General features: G+C 35.8%; 1 long non-coding RNA gene across 2 annotated transcripts in view; it reads right to left on the bottom strand.

Annotated features, from left to right (window-relative positions):
* Nucleotides 1-2,307: 2,307 nt before the first annotated feature.
* The window catches only part of LOC122791629, a 286,401-nt gene continuing 268,708 nt past the window's right edge, over nt 2,308-20,000 (bottom strand). For both annotated transcript variants that reach the window (XR_006363179.1, XR_006363178.1), the window contains one exon: nt 2,308-2,352. This is a non-coding gene — a long non-coding RNA (uncharacterized LOC122791629). The remainder of the gene's footprint in view (nt 2,353-20,000) is intronic.

Consider the following 20,000-nt stretch of genomic DNA (forward strand, 5'->3'; position numbering starts at 1 on the left):
TCTAAGACTTCCTGTTTGCGTAACATTTTATACATCGCTAAGAAAGCTGAGTAAGAAAGATAAATCAATGAACACAAAGACATACTTTCATGTTGCTGTCCAAAGATAACATTTTATCTGTGTAAACAAGTCAAATGTGGCAGTTTGTAAGGCTTTTAACTTTTCAGTTTTTCTTTTTTCAGTTCTGTAATGAAATTTTGGACTACGAGATGTTGAGGAACAAAAACATAAAATGCAAATGAATAAACACCCAAAGGGAGATATTTCTGACTGCAGACATTTTTGTAAGAGGATAAGGCACTTCTGTACCCCCCGATTTATATATAGCAATTCTACAGTTGCACAAACATGAAAAGGGCAAAATATCCTAGAAAAGGAATTACTGCTGACACACACACACACACACACACACACACACACACACACACACACACACACACACATTGCACCAGCAGTGATTTCCTGTGGAAAAGAACAATTGTTGTTTTCTACTTTGGTATCCTATACTTCAGGCAACTGATGCCCCAGCACCAAGATGTCAGCTACCTGTAGATACTCTATTTCTACAAATTGTTTCATTTCTCTGATTCTACTGGGAAAAGGCAAAGCATGGAAAAACTGTGTCCTTGCCTCTGATTTTGGAGAACTGGGATACTACAGACTGTAATTTAGATGTAATTTGGCACTGCACAATATTTGACAAGCTGCTAAAACAATATCTCTTATTAGAAGTAGACTGATTGACTTCAGATTACACTGAATATTTTATCAGGGTTTCAGGAAACCGGTACTTGAGACTTGACTGGTATACTTCCGTGAGGAGTCTGCCTGTCCTTCCTGAGTCCAAGTGGCTTTTACTGGGTATATCAATTTCTTCAGCATTCTAGGCACAGAGTGTATGTCCTACAATCATAAGATCAGGGGGATACTAATCTGTTTTGGCCTAAAGGCCTACATGGAATACAGACTCCAAAACTTTTAACCACTACAATGCATCCAGCTATCTAAAAGTTCTTTGAAAAGTCGTAAAGACTCTGATTCCGGGATATTAAAAGGCAATTTATTCCACAATATTGGGAAGATCTGTGTCAGGAATTTCATTCTTGTTAACTCTGAAAAAGAAGGTATAGTAAACTTTAAGCCTGTATGTTTGTATATTATTAAGCTGTTATATACTCTAAACCTAGAAGGGCTCTAATGATGTAATAATGTCATTATGTACTACCTTATATGCTAGCACAATTGTGCCTTACATGCCAATAACTTATACTATGCAAATTCAACCTAGTAGGATAATAATGGTCTGTATAGATTAAGGCAAATATAGTACATCCTCTTTGGACATCCTCAAGAAATGCTTATTCAATGTCAGTGTATCCACAAAAAAAACAATCATAATATTCCATAAGTGATCTGCACCTGTAATATTCCATTGAATTATACCAGATGGCAAACTCATTTTGCTGATATGTTTTTAGTATTTTGAACTTCTTCCAGTTTGTTGACATTAGTAGCAATGTCTTCATTAATGCTAAACTCAAAGTCTTCATATGCTGCCTTAGACAGTAAAACTCTTGTCTAGTGCAGCATACACAGAATATGAAGACTTTTCATTTGTGTGACTTTGTTGTGTTATAACACACAACTGGTGTTTCTATAATTTTCATTGGCATCAGTGTTTTTTATATCATGGTGTTTATGGCAAGTTTCTTTGTTCCTTATCACCAGCAATTTTTCATAGGGAATAGGTGAACTGGCTGAAAGCAGCACGTGGGAATTATGTTTTTTATCCATTTCTTCAAAATGTACTTTCATTGACAAAGGTCACTGTAATGAAATGGTGTCTTTCTACTCACAAGGTGCAAGGACTTTGAAACAGAATATTTTAAGAACAGAAGTGTAGCACGGACAGACCTCTGCCAAGGCCCACGGGGTAATTTGCCACCCATGAAAATGTAAGTTTTGAGTTAGACTATAGATGTAGTTTCAGCCAATTTGTGTAATCCAAAACTACATAGTAGACTTTATATTTGAACAGTCCTAGAGCATACACTTTTAACTGTTTGTCTGGCTGTTTGAGTCTTCAAGATCTTCAGAAGAAACTTTGCTGTATTGTACTTGATAATTATACGGTCCTTTACAACTCTGAACCATTTGTAAAACGACCCATTTTTCAATGATTTCAACCACATTGGCACATGACAGATGTGATAGTAACAACTTCTAAGCAGAATTACAAATTTTACAAGAGACAGTGAATTTCACTGCTCATTAACCCATACAATGCATGCATTTAAACGTTTCTTACCGTAGATGGATTTAGCACTAGGTTTGAAAACACCATTCATCTTGCTACAAAGGAAACAGAAAAGAAAATGTAAAAACTATAGTCGACTCAATACGTTCAACACTGTGCCTTTAAGTTTTGTGGCATGCTGGGCCCCCTCATTCTATACATAACAAGCAGCACTTACTCACCGGGTAGCTAAATTAATGCATAATTGAAAGAAGCCCAGCAAAATGAAAATGGTATAGCAGCCATTAGTCACCAACGTCAAAGTTAGGATTCTATAAGCCTACTTCATCTAAACAGTTACAAACAAAATTAACTGATTAAATAAAATAACTGATTATTAAACAGTTTTGGAATGAGTGCAAAAACATGCAGCTCCTAGTCCACAGACGATACTTTTAAACAGCACAATGTTTTAGTAGAACAGCTTGAAGAAATGCAGTTCTGAAACACGTTTACCAAAAAAGGTGCTGCAGAGACATACTGATTTCCCCAAATAATATATTTAATGCATTTATTGGCTTCCATAGATTACAAACACTAATGTCTACATTTTTATAGACACAAGGACTTTTACTTTCACTGTGATATTACTCCTGTCTACCTTGTTATTTAAATTAATGGATTTGGTTAAAATATGCAATACACAGAGTCCACATTTTCTCATTAGCCGCCCTAGTTATGTGTTTGTGCACTGGGTGTCATTGTTTTGTTCTGCTTTCTGGCTTTGTAATCTGTCTTTCTGTCTTTGTACCACCAAAAGTGTTCTAAGAAGTTATACCTGCAAATTGTTTTCTAGAGTTTGACACAGACTGTGCAGCTAACAAGAAGCATCTTGAGAAGACAAAAAAAACCTACCATTTTTGCAGTAGACTGTGGCCATAGAATTGGTGGATGTGACCCATAGACTGTTAACTTGATTTGCATGATTGACTGCTGACCCATAGACTGTTAAATTGATTTGCACGGTTGACTGCTGACCCTTAAACTGTTTACTTCATTTGTCAGATTCACCTCTGACCCTTAGACTGTTAAGCTGATTTGCCCGATTGACCGGTGATCACAATGCACTGTTGACTTGATTTTCCTGATTGACTGGTGACCCATGGGCTGTTAACTTGATTTGCCTGATTGACCGGTGATCACAATGCACTGTTGACTTGATTTTCCTGATTGACTGGTGACCCATGGGCTGTTAACTTGATTTGCCTGATTGACTGGTGACCCATCGACTGTTAACTTGATTTACCTGATTGACTGGTACATCTGAAAATATATCACATAAAATAACCGAAATCTTTTCAAAACCTTATGAAATATTATCATTTATTTATTTTGTTCAGTCTTTGCTAATATTTCTAAATAAGATTCATTTCGCCCATCTGTCTGCCTATTGCCATGCTGATTTGATTCTGGTAAAGTAATATGTTCAAAGTACTGAATCACAATTTTCTGGAGTAAACTTGGGTCTGCAGGACATAGTTTTAACCGTATTTACCTTCATCACACTATACATACAGCCAGCTGATCAAACCAAAACTTATATTAACAATTGCACTATGAAATTATATCCTTCTATTCTTTTGCTTGTGTGCTAACATTAGGCTAATTACATCCAGTTTAGGAGAATCTGCCTAATATTTATTGGTGCTAATGTTCAATGTTGATTCACTGTGCTAGAGATTTAGTGTTGCATTTTCATCTTCTTAATCTCTCATGTTATTATACTTGTGGCAAGTGCTGGAAATTTAACTTCCCAGATCTGTCCTGATAAAATGCCATTTTGATGCTCATTAGGATAATCCCAAGCAAGTTCCCCTAAAAGAAAACAAACAAATTGTCAACATGGGCAGTAATCCAGAATCAGTATGTCAGTGGTGATGGGGGACGTCTTGAGGGAGACCAGAAATGTAAAAAAACAAACAAACAAAAAAAAATAAAGTAAGAAAATGAAACTGCATGCTTTATTGATGTAAGAAATTAAATATATTGTCGGTAGTTGCGCTGGATATTAGTGGACTGTATACCTAACATTTACTGTATAGCATACATAAGGACCCTCATAGCTGAAACTACATGCCCCGCTGCTCAAAAATGGACATTTAAATTTTTACACCAAAAGCATTCTAGTTCCTGAGATTGGGGTGAACTTGTGAATTAAAGAAGTATACATCTGACTTCCTCACAGTCTGTTTACAAGCTAAGAAACAGACATGGAAGACCAAATGGACTTGTTAGTTTGTTTAGAAACCAAATAATCTAGAATATACTCAATAATTCTATCCTGACAAAGTAATATTTGCATTCATATCTGAATTACCAGTAAGGGATATACCCCATTGTATATCATCAAACAAATATATAAAACACAGGCAACAATCATACTTAAAAGCACTAAACAACTGCATTTAGAAGTACATAAAAATCACTGAATTTATATTTAAGCTGTTAGCACTTAAATAGAGTTTATTTAGTGCTTAAGAAGAGTTTACTTACATTACTTATTAAAAATTCAATCCACACTTAATAGTGCTTTGTGTGATATTTTACAAAAGATGAAGCATTCTGAGTTGAGTAAAAAAAAAAAAAAGGAAATTTAAATCTAAACCCAGTAACTACTCTTAGTGGATAAATGGAATGTTGTGTTAGAGACTGACAAAGACAAAAAGACTTTACGTGACATTATTAAAATAAGTAATATATTTATGTAATTATAGCTTCATCCAACTATGACCCCTTCTCAAAAGGTTTAGCATTTGATAAGTTCACATGTTTAACTATACTATAGCTAATAGTGGTACATTTAATTTTTTTGAATGAGTCACCCACAGCCACTAACTGGCTTGATAAATCCTGTGCCCAATGCAAAACCTCAGTGAACAGATGTAGAATTAAAGTCTCATTGTAGCTAACAGTATTTTGATACGGTTGCACACACACAAAACTCATGGAATCAGTTAAAATGGCTTATCTGCTTGCAGTTAACAGGAAATGTGAAGTTTAGCATGTTTATGTTTTGTGCAGTAAGGATTTTTCTCTAACCACATACTCTGATGTAGATGTGATCTTCTAGTAAGTCAGATGTGTCATTTTACTAGTTCAGTATTTTCCTAATGTGCCAATTTAAAAATATTACCTTGACAGTAAGCCTTCCTGCTAAAACAGCTTCACCGGTATATTACTTTGCCTGTTTGTGAAATTTAATGTTTTTTAATGATTTTATGCATGGCTTTTACTTTATGTCTCGGATAATGGCTGAAAATGGCCTATAAACCAACTACTTGCTTAACAAATAACTGCTATATTTGATATACTCATTTAGTTCAGAAGCAGTCATTCCTGGATTTCACTCAGTTTATAAACTGTTTGTCCTGGGCCTCCATGAATTATGTGTGGGAGCACTACAGGCATCCAAATTCCTAAGTGCTTGAAAATGACTGTCTTGAAGCCAGGGATCCATGTGCCTTGTAGTTCAGGTTGGCTGCTGCCTGTGATTAAATTTGTAAGGCAAGCAGCTGTTGGGATGGAGCTGGATGGGATTTTATGCTTAGGGAGAGGGAAGGGAGTTTTAGGTTTATGGAGCAGGAAGTGGGGTTTAGGTTTAGGGAAAGGGAAGCAACTTCAGGTTTAGGGAGGTGGGAGGAGATTTTCAGTTTAGAGGGCAGGAGGGGAGTTTTAGACTTAGGGAGTGATTAGAAAAATTTCATTTGAGGGGGTTGAAGTTTTAGGTTTTGGGAGTAATCAGAGATTTAAGAGGATGAGTGGAGGTCTAGGGTAAGGGAGTGAGGACTTGGGTTGAGAACTGTCTGGGAGTTTTAGGGTTAGGGTTTCAGTTAAGGCAGGGCAACACAGCTGTAGAGGGTCAGGAGTATGAAGGGCTATTTACAAGCAGATCAGACTAGTGATAGTTTGAGCACTTGCTTTTTTGAGCAAATGGGTCTAAGCAGGTGTGTTGCAAACTACTAGCGTACGAGCACCTGTAGTAGACCCAATATGTGCTCTTTTAACATACACAGAACCTCAGTAAACGGGTGCAGAATTCATGTCTCTTTGCAGCTAGCAGTATTGTGATACTGTCGCACATGCTGTACTTCCTTTTTGTTCACTGTGAACAATGTTAGCTTTTGAGAACAGTTTATGCCTAAAAATATCCATTTGCGATCAGCACAACTACACAGTTAAATAATTTAATACATCAGTCATCTAATCAATAATTAAGTGAAGTAATAATAATTATACACTGACATACCATTTACATTCAAAAACGAGCACTCTGATTGGTCATTCCAACCAGCGTGCCCACTATAAATTGAGAATATACCACCGGTAAAAGTCCGGCCACTAAAGTATCATTGAGCGGCCAGACTTTTTTATCTATTGGTATGTGTAGACATGCATTCGTCTGAAACTGAAATGTGTGTCATTATTTAGTGACTTTGTTCCTCATAAAATTTGTAGTTTTCCAACAAATCATTGAGTAACAAAGTCACTAAATAATGACATGCATTTCAGCTTCAGAATCTCTTTCCTTCAAACAATGCAAATCTTTCTCAAAACTTTAAGTTTATAAGCGCAACATTACCCATCCCCTGCTTTATTTACAGCTTTGCCCACATTTCTTAGAATAGGTAGGTATTTACGAGAGTAGACAAAAATACAAGAAAAATCAGGTACGTTCTACAAAACTAAAGAAACATACCTGATTTTCCTTGTATTTTCCTCATCTTATGAACATGGGAACGGAAGTCCCATATGCATACGCAGTACATCAACAAAGTAGCAGAATTGGGAAACAACAAAAAACACCATGGCACTATTATGAGACATTATTTAAGAAAAATAAGTAATATTTTTCTTAAATAATGTCATTGTATAATAGCAATGACCAACTCCTGGGTGTGGTATATTGAAGATTTACCCATGATTGGCTTTGTTTAATCACTCGGACTTCACCCTTTTCAATATACCACACCCAGTCATTGGTTATCGCTATAGTATATATTGTATAAACCTTTTTGTATTTTTTAAAGATTTTTGAGACTAAATATTTTACTATAATCAACAATTACAGGAATGTTTCACAAACTACTACAAATGCACTTTTTTTGCACAAAATATAATCAGTATCTGCTGTTTGGCTATAGAATTAAGTTAGTTGTTTAAATCTCTGTAAAGAAGATGAGAAAAAAAACATGCTAAAATTTTGATTTAACAATGAAACTGTTGTGATGAGTTGTTTCAACACACACAGTAGTTGCATAATTTGGGAAGCTTTCAACATTTTGACACATTTCAGTACAGGTAATCTTTTTCCAAGTATTTAATCAATGTGACATCTCTTATTTTGCAGCTTCCACCCCAAACATTTTTCAAGAATTTTACGCTGTACAAAAAAGAGTTTAGCAATTCCAGCATGTAATTATATATACTGCAAGCAGGGTATGGCTGGTTTCTAGGCACCATCCTTAAAACAGATGCTGTCAAGTGTGTTTGTCATAGACAGACTGCAACTTTACAGGTTATGGAGAGCAGCTGTCTTGCTATAGTTTTTGGTTAGATATCCAGTAATTTATAATGCAAGTGATTTAGTCTGAAGACGCCATAAAGAAAATACATAGCTGCTTATTTTTATTTATTTTACAAGTGAGCTGCACCACAAACAACTTTTTTAATAGATACAAAGTAATTCAAAATAGAAGTACAATGCACATAACATCATGAGACCATCTTAAAGGGTACAGAAAAACATTATAACTTAATATTGTCCAGTAAGAAAGCAACACTTTACACAATACTAAGTTGCTAAGTGCAGATCTTGGAATAACACATCTAAATAATAACACATTATGGCATACTATAAGAGAAACAACACTTCTAGTTTGAAATAAGTTTTAAATTGATCACAAAATATAGAAAGTTTGGTTCCCTGTCTTGAGTCCACTTACTAATGAATTTCAGGTTAATGTCTGTCTTACAGAAAAGGCATTCTCTGTATGAGATAATGAATAATATAGCACCTTAAGAGCGTGCTGAAAGGTTTTGATGGTTACTAGGTGACTGAAGCAACTGTAGTGTTCTAGGTGAATAATTTTAAAATGAAGAGTGCTAAGAATTAAGTTAAATCTTTGATTAATGGAAAATCACCCTATTCTGATTACATTGGTGTAATTGCACTGCCTCTTAGGCACCCCAGTGATATATATGCAGATTGTTTTCTGCATGATATGAAGCGGTGTCTTGGGACTGAAATACAAAGTCCTGTTATACACAATATTGGATCTTTACATTGTTAGTAACAGTAACAGTAATAGTAAGTCATGGTCTAAATCAATGGTGACCTGTGAAATCATCTAACTGCACTTTAAGGGAAGACAGGCGTGTTGCCTTTCTAATTGCCTTGGGTGACATTTTATAGCTCATAACCTACATAGAGAATTTTTTATTCTTAGTTAGAGATGTGCAGCAAGCCATTTTTTGTTACTAGTATTTATGCATGGTCCACAAATGGCAGGTTAACAGTTACAGCTATGATACTAATGTGAAAACAAATACCTTAATAACAGTTCCCGTTTTAGTCTACAATAGACTAACTATAAATTTAGTCCTTGTGGTCTCCTAACACAGGACATATTCTTGTTAGTTATAATCATTTGAGTAAAGATGCGTCAGGTTTGCTCCAGCTTCGTAACATCTGATACAGTCTACATGTAGTGTGATGATTTGTATTCCATATATGGTCTAATCTGAGCAACATACATTGGCAGCAAGACCCCAGAAGTCCATGAAGTACCATTCTTACAAATTAATTTATTATACTTACATCATTTTTATTTGTGTGTTGGATAAGTAACAGTTGTAGACAATAATTTTATCTTTATAAAAATCAGTGTAATTATGGTTACTTAGTGTCAGTTTGAAAACTGCAATACTTTGTTTTCTTAATGTAAGAGCAAGTTATGATGCATCCTAATAACTCATTTCTATCTTTGAAAGAAAAGAATGGTTTGACTTATAAGCTGTAGAACTTATCAGCACCTTATAGTTCATAGGCCACAGATTCATATAAGTTGGTGGGTGGGGCACCACCCTATCACTCAACTCTTCCCTACAGTTCTGTCATTTATGTGTAGAGGAAACAAAAGAGGTCCCACTACTGAGTCCTGGGGAATGTCAGATTTTCTTAACTATAGCTGGGGCTGGTCCTGTTTAGTGGTCAGTCTAAAGCACCAGTTCTGAAGTTAGTTAAAGAACTAATTTATGCAAGAATGGCTGAGACCACAAAGGGAGATTTTTTTGACAGCACAATGTGGCTAACTGAATTAATTCTGAAGAATTCTAAAATTATGAAAACATTATATGTCTGGCATTGAACCACTGAACTATAACCCTATTTCTTTAGCCTAGCTTCACATGCACTGGTTCACCAATATTCCCTTCCACAATACCCATATACATCAAAAAAGTAATTAAATAGTAGGTAAAATAGCTCTTAAGTTAGGTAACCAACAAAAAATAAATGCCATCCTATACCCAGAAGGTTGCTCATTGACATTTTAAAGGTGCATTGTGAAAAGTAAAAGTGCATGTTTTATTTCCTTTTTTTACTCCTGTCTGTTCATGTGACCATAAAATACTTCCCTATGTATCCCAGCCCTCTAACTACTTACTGATGTTGCACTTCATACTCTGTAATTTTATTCCTAGCAAAACAGAATAGCTATTTAGCTCACAGCTTCAAACAAGAGATGGGGCCATTATCATAAGCACTTATCTTTTTAAGCCAAGAATGAAAGAATACAACAGTGTAGTAATCAGTGAGTAGTAATCAGCTTGTCTTAGCATATCTTCATCTTGAAAGATGTCAGATTCATAACTGAAAATTGATCTGAAATATCTTAGTTATCAGGACAGACTGGAAGCCCTAGCTTTGTAATCAGTCTTTTACAGATTCCTCACTTGAGATATGAAGCTATCCTTTCAAGCCATGAAAGATCTAAACCTCTTCTGACCTGCTATTCCTTCACAGAACAAATACTATGTACAGGAAAGACATTACAATAAAACCCTATCATTCCTACTTAGTATACATGACATTTTTTGAGTGTGTATTTCCAGCTTTTGTCTTACATGCACCCAACAATGTTTGGCAGGCTGATCTTTTACACAGTTATATTTTCTCATCTCCATTTGAACTTATATCACATTATTCAAGATATTGCTTTAATGAAAACCCACAAACAAAAAAAACAAGTGCATTTTTCAGAACACCCCATCCCCAATACCTTAGAACAAACACTCAAAGATATGTGCATTTTTAACAAATGATGGTTAACCTTCCAAATAGGAACAATTGCCCCGAATCGATAGCTGCACCCACAGGCATAACCTAATCTAAAATTAAGGTTACTTATGCTAAAGTGCAAGTTACAGCCTGTGCTCCCACTTACACTGATTGCTCTCTGTTCTTTTCTTACTTCCATTCCCCTCCCAGATGTGAAAAACAGGTCGTATGCTTTCAGAATTACTTTTAACTCAAAGGAAAAGTGCACTGGTTTATCTTTAAATAAAACTAAATTGTGCACTTTTCTATTAAACGCATAAAATTATTAAAACTGCTGGGGAGGTTACTGTCTCATATTTACTTCCCATAATTTCAAACTTTATTTTTCACTAAACTGCTTGCCATTGTACCTTTAAATTTTGGATTTATATCAGCAAAGAAAGCTCAGAACAACCTGTCCTCATATAAAACTAATCAGCAAATGAAAACAAAAAAAAAAAAGAAAAGAAAAGCAGCTAACAACTTGCAGGTTCACGATGGAATCTTTGTAAATTTCCCTCAGTAGAGAATGTACAAAATTCCCCTGGCTAACTGCCTTCAGCTGCAGACATCTTGTCTCTCACTGAGAAAATTTGCTAATGAAAAAAAATTATATCTTTGTAGATGCAAAACACTTAGTTTTATCATTTTGCCTTATTTTTCAAACGCAAAAGCCTTGTTTATAGCTTAGGACAGGGGCATCAATATAGACATCTACCCTAGTAAAAACATTGGAAATTAGCATGTTATTCTACATATAGCATAATTAGTATACTTTTACACTCTGCCCCCTGCTTTTTGCTAAATAGCTGCAAGATCATTCCCAGTCGGTATTTTCTCTTCACATTTTCTAGCTGATTTTCTTTCAGGTTCTCCAAATTTCTTCTTTTCTGGCATCCAGTCAGTGTACTTACTTGCCAGTTACTGAATTTTACCCAAAAACAGTTTCAATGGCACTCTTTTTTTTCTAAGATTCTGTTTTCACACTGAGAAAGATGAAATTAATCTGTCGATCAGTGTACAGCCATCTTTGAAGTCTATCTTTTTTCCATCGTTATCATTTTACCAGGCTACCAAAAGTATAAGACCTGTTTCTTCTCATATCAACTCACAAGCTGAACCAAAACAATTGTCAATATACTATATCAGCATGAACAAGGTAATCTATAAGACTTTTCAAGACACAGCAATCTCTTGCAAAATCCATTCCATTTCTTAATCATCGTTTCCACAAAACCAAACCAGTCATTTCCTTTTTCACTTTCTAAAATCACACCAAGGTACATTGTTCTCCTCCATATTTTGTCTTCCAAAGTGATTTACTTCTCTTCGCTATAGATTATTTGACTGCTTTGTTCCACTGACTTACTTTGCACATTCACAGCTCCTTGCTGAAATGGCATCACAGTATCATGTTGCTCTTTTAAACATTCACTAGAATAATTACCTGAGATTTGGCTCCCTATTGAAATGTTGGCACTTGAAATGCAGAGTGTTGACAAGTCCAAAAGAAAGATGAAAACACAGGAGAAGAGCGAATTTCAAAAAATGCTCTTAAAACTTCTTTTTGTGGAGGTGGTGGGGGTGGAGGTTGGGGGCAAGCACCCCTTGTACCCCCACACCCCTGATCTTATATATACCAACTCCGAGATTGCCATATCGCAGAGAAAAGGGAATATTCTAAGAAACTGCATCTCGGACTTAGAATATGGAAATACAGTATTTCAGGAATTCAGTCTCTGTATTTTGTGACACTCTCTAGCAAATCCTGACATTTCAAATTGTTACAGATGATTCAAGCTAATTAGCAAATTGATTCAAAAGTGCAGATGCCACATTCATCTGTGGCCTGGCTGCTTTCAGAGGACCTATCATACCAGATTTTCATAGTTGTATTATCATTCAACAATTACTTTCTTTAGTGGGTTGGTGTCCCCCACATTTGGTCTTTTTCCCATAAAACATCTCCTTGTCACTTTTCCCAAAATCTGAAGCCATCCTTCTACAGAAGACAAATTACCACAATCCTGTGCCAAACCTGCACAGAAAAACGCATTTTAAATGTTAAAGATGCACTTCTACTTGTTATACTTGTCAGAACAGTGTAAGCCAGTCATCGACCTTACAAAGCACTGGGCAATCTCTTATAAATTGTGTGTGTGTGTGTGTGTGTGTGTGTGTGTGTGTGTGTATGTGTGTGTGTGTGTTGGTGGTGGGTATTCAGCTGCCCAGCCTTTGACTCTTAAAAGGAGGGAGCATATGCCCCTGCACGATCTGTTTCAACATACCCCTGGATTTTCTCTATATGACAAACCAAACAAGAAAATACTTTTATTCAGTAAAATGTATTTTTGTCCGTACCCATCAAAATGCCCACTACTGCCACAAATTAAAATTCTTACATTTATCATCTTACATAAAATATAACATCCCTTAGGAATATACAAGTCATGATATGGCAATTAGCCCCATTTTAACTGTACAATTATAGCTGAAAGGTGTTCAGCTGGACTTTCCTTTTCCAAATAAGTCACTCCCAGAAGTGCTCTGGGAGAAGTTGGTAAGATATCCCATCATGCATTGCACAACTTAATGGAAACTAAGATAATTGTGATGAAAGACATAGTAATGCTACCACATAGATGCCACATTTCTTGCCTTACTTCCTTCTTCCTCAATTAATTTTACAGGCAGCGATTTCCTCTTTCCTCTATTAATTAATTCTAGTTAGAGACATGGACTATTTTCCATTGCCTTTCCCTCCCTGCACTAATTACATATGCAGTACCCCTTTTTCTGCACTAATATGCTTATTTATTAATCACAGTCTGATATCATCATTACTTGATGTATAATGTCAAACCTTTCCTTTATTCTCAAATAAACTTTCTTATGGCTGTATTCCACACATACTTGCCTTTTGATTACATATTTTGTTTTCTTTATCTACCCACTGCTTGCCAACCTTTGATCATCTATGACAAATTGGCCCATTTGTTCTCAATATGGTAAAAGCAGATTGTGGAGACCATCATTTAGTAGCCATCATGGGGTTTTCCTGTTAAGGACCTAGGTCCATCCCTTGGTGATTGATGTAGGTGCATACATCACTGTGAGGGCCTACTATGTGTTCCCACCCACAAATATAATCTGAATATAAACTGTATTCTTCATAGGCTTTAAATGTGAGAATGTAACTTGTATGTTAATACAATATGTTTGTGCATATACTGTAACTTGCTTGTCTTTATCTGTTTGTAAGTTTGGAGCTTTTCTCCCCGGGCCTCCACTGAAAATGGACATGTATCCAGTCGGACTATCCCGGTCAACAAATGTAAAATAAATAAAAATAAATAAATAATAATGAGAGCTGCATCATCAACTTGGTAGGCCAAGCTTATGTCTCTGATTGCAGCAATTATTTCTGCAAGCCATCACATACATGTGATGAAATGCTACTCTCCCAGCAATTCCTCGTCCTAGGGGAGGTAAGCTGGCACCTCCCTCCTACCCTCCTTTGTCTTGCTCTTTTAGTACCTGTGGTGCTAGTTAAACTTGGCCCATCTGGGTTGCTGTCAGGCCTTTATCCCCCAATGGTTTTACCTGCATTTGGAAGCCTGGCTTGGAGCCCATCTTCCACACAAGTCTTAATAAAAAATAGTTGGAACGTTATATATGACATTCATACATACAATGGCTGTTTTTTTGTTTTTTTTTTGAGGGGGGTTGGTTTTATTAAGGACTTGCTGTATTTATTCTCTAGCTGGATTCTGGCACAAGAGAGTCTATGGGACTAGCCTTCCTACAAGACTAGCAAAAATAAAAGTTAAAATGTAAATAATAAATAAAAGCTGACTAATAGGATGATAGAATGGTGTATGGAGTGGTGCTGCAGATACATGGTGCACAATAAAAGCAAATGAACAAAAGTATGTAAGTGGTTATTAACAACAGCATTTAATACACAGGGAAAACCAACATCCTGAGACACAATGGTGAAATAAGTGATACTGGTCTTCCATTTTAAGAACATGCTTTGGTCAACATCTGACTAACCACAAAGACTGTTCACTTTGCTTGCTGCAGGAGACTGTTATTGAACGTATGACAATATTGGGAACAAGCAGCAGCAAACCTGGACAAAGCAAACGTAATTGGAGGACAAAGGCCTAAAATCCAAGGACACTTTTTATATTACTCTAATTCTCTTAAAAAGTTGAAAGAACAGCAGGTTTTGCATCAACAACATGCATTTTACAAACAATAAGATATAGGAAATTTATAATGTCTGGCATTATTGACTGACTGTAATCCTTAGAAATTTACCCCCAAAACTGAACATTTTATGAGGGATAGGACAAAATATGAGACAAAATCAGGGGCATTCTGCAAAATAGGTGACAGCTGAGATGTATGAGCAGCACAGAAAGCTATTTTGCAGATGTGAAGAGGACTCCTTCATGGTCCTCAACCATATCTGGAAAATATGTTATATAAGTCTCTTTCCTAAGAAACGCTATACACTAGTATAGATATTTATGATAGTTATTTATTATATTATTTATTATATTATTATATATATTTATTGTATTTATTATATTTATATTTATATATTTTTATATATTTACTATATTTGTTAATATGTTTTAATGATAATTATATTTAATATTTTAACATTTTATAATTAATAATTTATTTTTATAACTTATCCATTTTAATGAAATAATTGTCTGCACCATTTGACAACATAGCACTTGAATATAACTGAATTTAACATCAGGTTGTATCTATTCTGGTATGACTGGCTCTGAGTATAAGTGATGGTAATAACTTTGCCAGTTTTTTAGTAGTATTTCTAAAAATGTAAATAAGGGAGTAACACCCCCTTTTTTCATTCTTTCTTGTTTATTTCTTCATGTTTCATGTTTTATTTTTAACTTCTAAATGCTTGAAATGATTAGTTCCCCTTGCTAGTTCACCGTAAAAGACAGAATACATGTATTTTACTGTCTTTAAATGTACTTTTTAATGATGTCTATTTTTTAGAACTTAGGAATTGTCTTGTTTTTAAAATTTTTTTATTTTGATTAGCAGTGACGAGAACTGGTTGTAATTAATTAACCAATGAAGGAGTTAATAATTACTTTTCACATTCACTATTTAAACGTACCATGAATAACAATTTTTTGTCTTCTGAGGAAGTTGCTGCAACCTAAAGCGACGAAAAGTGTATGTGTATCCTGCACACTTTAAGACTTTTGGATTACTGTGAATAAAGTGGTTTGTGTATAGGAGCGCTTTCTTTTGTTTGGCTCAACTTTCGCTAGTTTGGATTTCTGTGTTGGTCGATAGTTTTGAGTTAGTGAGAAATTCTTTGAGAAAGGAATTAAATACATAAAGTTTAGATATTGTTTTGACTGAATCTGGGATAGAATTCCATAGTTTGACTACGCAGTGTGAGTGCAGACTTTGTCCCATACTTTTTTGGTTTATAGATCTCAAGCAGGTTTTTGTCTAGAACATGCAGAGGATGATTTTGGAGATAGTAATGAACTACTGAGGAGAAAGAAGGGCAAGTAGAGGAGTTATTGTATGGGGTACAAGAAGCTGTGCATGGGCTAGCTGATGTGAGATTTCTAACCACCTGAGAGCATGTAATTCAGGGCAACCAACAATGAGCTTCACGTGGCAGATTAACTGCAAAGCTAGCTATCTTATTATAACATTGCTCCAGCTGTGATTTAAAAAACATCTGGTTGTTAAGTCAACATAATTGAACCATAGAGAAGAGTGTGTAAAAGACAAAAGCTAGGTATGGTCATTCTAGGAGGAGTAAGGAATTTTTTTTTCTGATCTATACTGCTGACCTAGGTTTTTTTACACGGTTTTGTATCTGAAGATAAAAGTTTAAGTTGTCATCTATGCTGACTCCAAGCAAATTGGTATGGGTAACTAATTCAATAGCTGCATTGTTTAGAGAAGTAATGTGGAAGTTACTTTTAGCTTTGGCATGGGACTTAGAAAAATAGCCGTAGTTTAGTCTTTTTGGGATTGAGTAAAAGTTGGTTTTGATGTAGCTGCAGTTCGACTGAGTTGAAGGCATTATTTGTCATTGGATTGTTGTTGTAGTGGGATGTCAGATGAGCAGATGAGAGCTGAGTCATCTACATACTGAATAATAGCATGTTTGCTGAGAGGAGCTCTAACAGGTTATTGATTAAAACGTTAAAGACTAGTGGACCGAGAACAGAGCCTTGTGGAACATCTATTTTAATTAGGAGAAAAGAAGAGAGATAGAAAAGCCATTTTGATTGATATCTTTTGGTTAGGTAGTCAGAGAGGCATATAAGAGTTGGTTCAGAAAGGTGTATAGAGGACATTTGAGTCAGACATTTCTCATGTGATATTGTGTCAAAGGCTTTTGAGAGATCGAGAAAAAAAACAAGAGAGACATACTTTCCTTTGTCTCTAGTTTTCTTAAATTGTGTTGGAAAAGCTGAGGAGAGGTGTAGTGGTGCTATGGCCTGGTCAGAAACCATGTTGTGTTGGTGTTAGATCATTTTCTAAGAAGTACTAAATATGTTGTTTGTGAATACACTTTTCCAGGATATTATAAGGGGAGGGGGCAGGATGGCAATTGGCCTAAAGTTAGAGATTTTGGAAGAGTTGCCAACTTTATGGAGGGGAATATTTTCCAAAGGGCAGGGTCACGGGAATCCTGAATAGATCTCTTGATGAAAAGGAGCTTAAGATACATAGCAGGGAGATCATGAACAGGAGGAAAAGAGAGTTTCAGTTTCTTTAGTAGCTGTCTAGCATATGATATGGAGACAGACTGGAGATTAAAAGCAGAGATGTCAGGGCTAGTAGAGTTTTGTGGGTGATTATATGGTTGGGGTGAGCTGAAGGTTGGAGAGGTTATGATGTCAAAGAAGAATGTGTTAAATTTGGTAGCTGTTTCTTAGGAGGGGTAAATCTGGATAGGGGTTTAATGAGGAAGGAGAGCCTGAAGAATTTTCTCAATTGAACTTCAGAATTTCTTTGTTTTTTTTTCGTGATTATCTTGTGGGTCTGTGTAATACATTTTTTGTAAATTAAATTAAAGTAAAGTAAATTTGGTTCTTGGTGAGGTTACACAACTCTTTATATAGATGTAAAGGGTTGAGGGATTTTGTCTTTCTGACATTGTTTCCATGCTTTGTGATATTTTTGGATGAAGTTCTGTTCCAATGAGTCAGGCATGGCATTTGACTAGTGTTTAATCTTTTATTTCTGGTAGGTGTAAAAGGGTATTTAAAGTATTCATGAATATATTGTTGAACACATTTACGGGTTTCATCTAGGATTTGGTTTTAAGTGGAAGCCAGTTAAATGATTTTAATAAATTATCGAGAGTGTCAGAATGAAAGTTAAAAAGATTTTTTATAGTTACATATTGATTTTTTAGCTGGTGGGTAATTTCTTTATTGGTGAATATAGGGTGATGGTCACTAAGGGAATCAGACAGTAACCCTGAGTTAGCATACTTCCTGTAGACAGAGACAAATATCCTGTTGAGGAAAGAATTTTTATGATTCGATTTGCTGAGTCAAGAAGGAGAAGAGATTAGCTGTTTGAACCCACACAAGTTAAGATTTTCAGTTGGGGTGTAGATTTCACAGGTAACCAGTCAATGTTAATGTCACCTATGGTAATGGCTTCAGTAGTAACATTTGTGGTTATCTAGAAAGGAGTTTCTTCTAATCAGCTAATATTATTACTTGGTGGTATGTAGAGGTTAAATATAGATAGCTTCCTATGTTTCTTAACACTGAGTTGAGAGACAAGAAGTTCTGCATTTTGAAAGGTTGGTATGTTAGTTTTGTGGGCTTGATAAAGTTATACAGTTATTTGTGTACTTTGCCACATCAAATTATGTAGCCAGGGAATAGAATTTCAGAATCTTTTATATGGAGTTTTAGCCATGTTTCAGTAATGACAATAACATCTAATGAGTATTGAAGAAGCCATGCTTATTATAGGTCTGTAACTTTGTTTAGAATATATGAATGTTAATGGTGGTAAGAGATGGTTTGTGGGTGTTATACAGGAGTTGGGGGCAGAGGGAGGACTGGATGAGGCGGAGGGGCCAAGTTTGGAATGAATGTCACCACAGAGAGTTATTTTAGAGAAGAGCAGATTGGGATTAGTTGCTTTTTTATGAATTTATTCCAGGTTATATCAAAATGAACTGAATGGTTAGATGTTTTGTATTTGCGAAGGTGAATGGATTAGACATGAAAGACATTTGAGGAAATCGGGTTTAGGCAGAGTATAGGTCTAGGTATGGTGGCAGGTATGGGTGAGTGTGAGTCCACCATAGTAGGTAGTAAGATGATATAAAAAGAATAGCAGAGATGTGAAGATACACAAGTGAAACATGATATATAGAGGGGACTATGAAGTAGTCAAGGGGACATTATAATTGAATGAAAAGGAGAGCTCTAGAGACCTAATTTTCCCTGTGATATTGACAAAGAAGGTCTGGTAATAAAATTGTGCCTGGTCTTCATTTGAGGTGTGTATGTGTGTGTGTGTGTGTGTGTGTGTGTGTGTGTGTGTGTGTGTGTGTGTGTGTGTGTGTGTGTGCGTGCGCGTGTGTGTGTGCGCGCGCACGTGTGTGTGTGTCTCTGTGTGTGTGTGTGTGTCTGTGTGTTTGTGTCTGTCTGTGTCTGTTTGTGTGTGTGTGTGTGTGTGTGTGTCTGTGTGTGTGTGTGTATGTGTCTGTCTGTGTGCGTGTGCATGTGTGCGTGCGTCCGTGTGTGCATATGTGTGCGTGTGTGTGTGTCTCTTTCAATAAAAACAAATGATAAGTAAACAAGATGAACACGTGGATGTAACTTGAAGATAAATAGTAGAAGCTTTCAAGGAAACTATGAAACAGTATTTTTATGGAAAAGGTGTGGGAACAACAGTCCTAATGATGTGGGGACATCAAAAACAGTGGAAGAATTCACCAGTGCATTGGAAAGGCATAAGGGAACTCTTGTTCTCAGTGGAAAAAAAGAAACAAAGGCAGGTCAAACAGTTCTTATCTGACATTAACATCTATGCTGTAGTAGTAGTAGCAGTAGTGGCAGTAGTAGAAGCAGTAGTTTAATTTGTATTATGTTAAATTTGCTTGTGTTACTTCCTATGGAACTTTTCTCCCTGTCCTCTGCTGAAAATGGACATGTATCCAGTCATTCTATCTCAGTCAACAAATGTCTGGGCAGAATAAGCTTGATCTTTTAGACAAAGGGATGAAGAAGGCCTTGTTAATGAGGTTGATAGAGCACTACCTCAGGGTGGGGTTGCTGGATGTAGACAGCAGACACATAATTAAAACACATAATCTTGTCGTATTAC

The sequence above is a fragment of the Protopterus annectens genome, chromosome 17.part0 (assembly GCF_019279795.1).
Source record: "Protopterus annectens isolate FY-2018-M chromosome 17.part0, PAN1.0, whole genome shotgun sequence".
NCBI classification, from domain to species: domain Eukaryota; kingdom Metazoa; phylum Chordata; order Ceratodontiformes; family Protopteridae; genus Protopterus; species Protopterus annectens.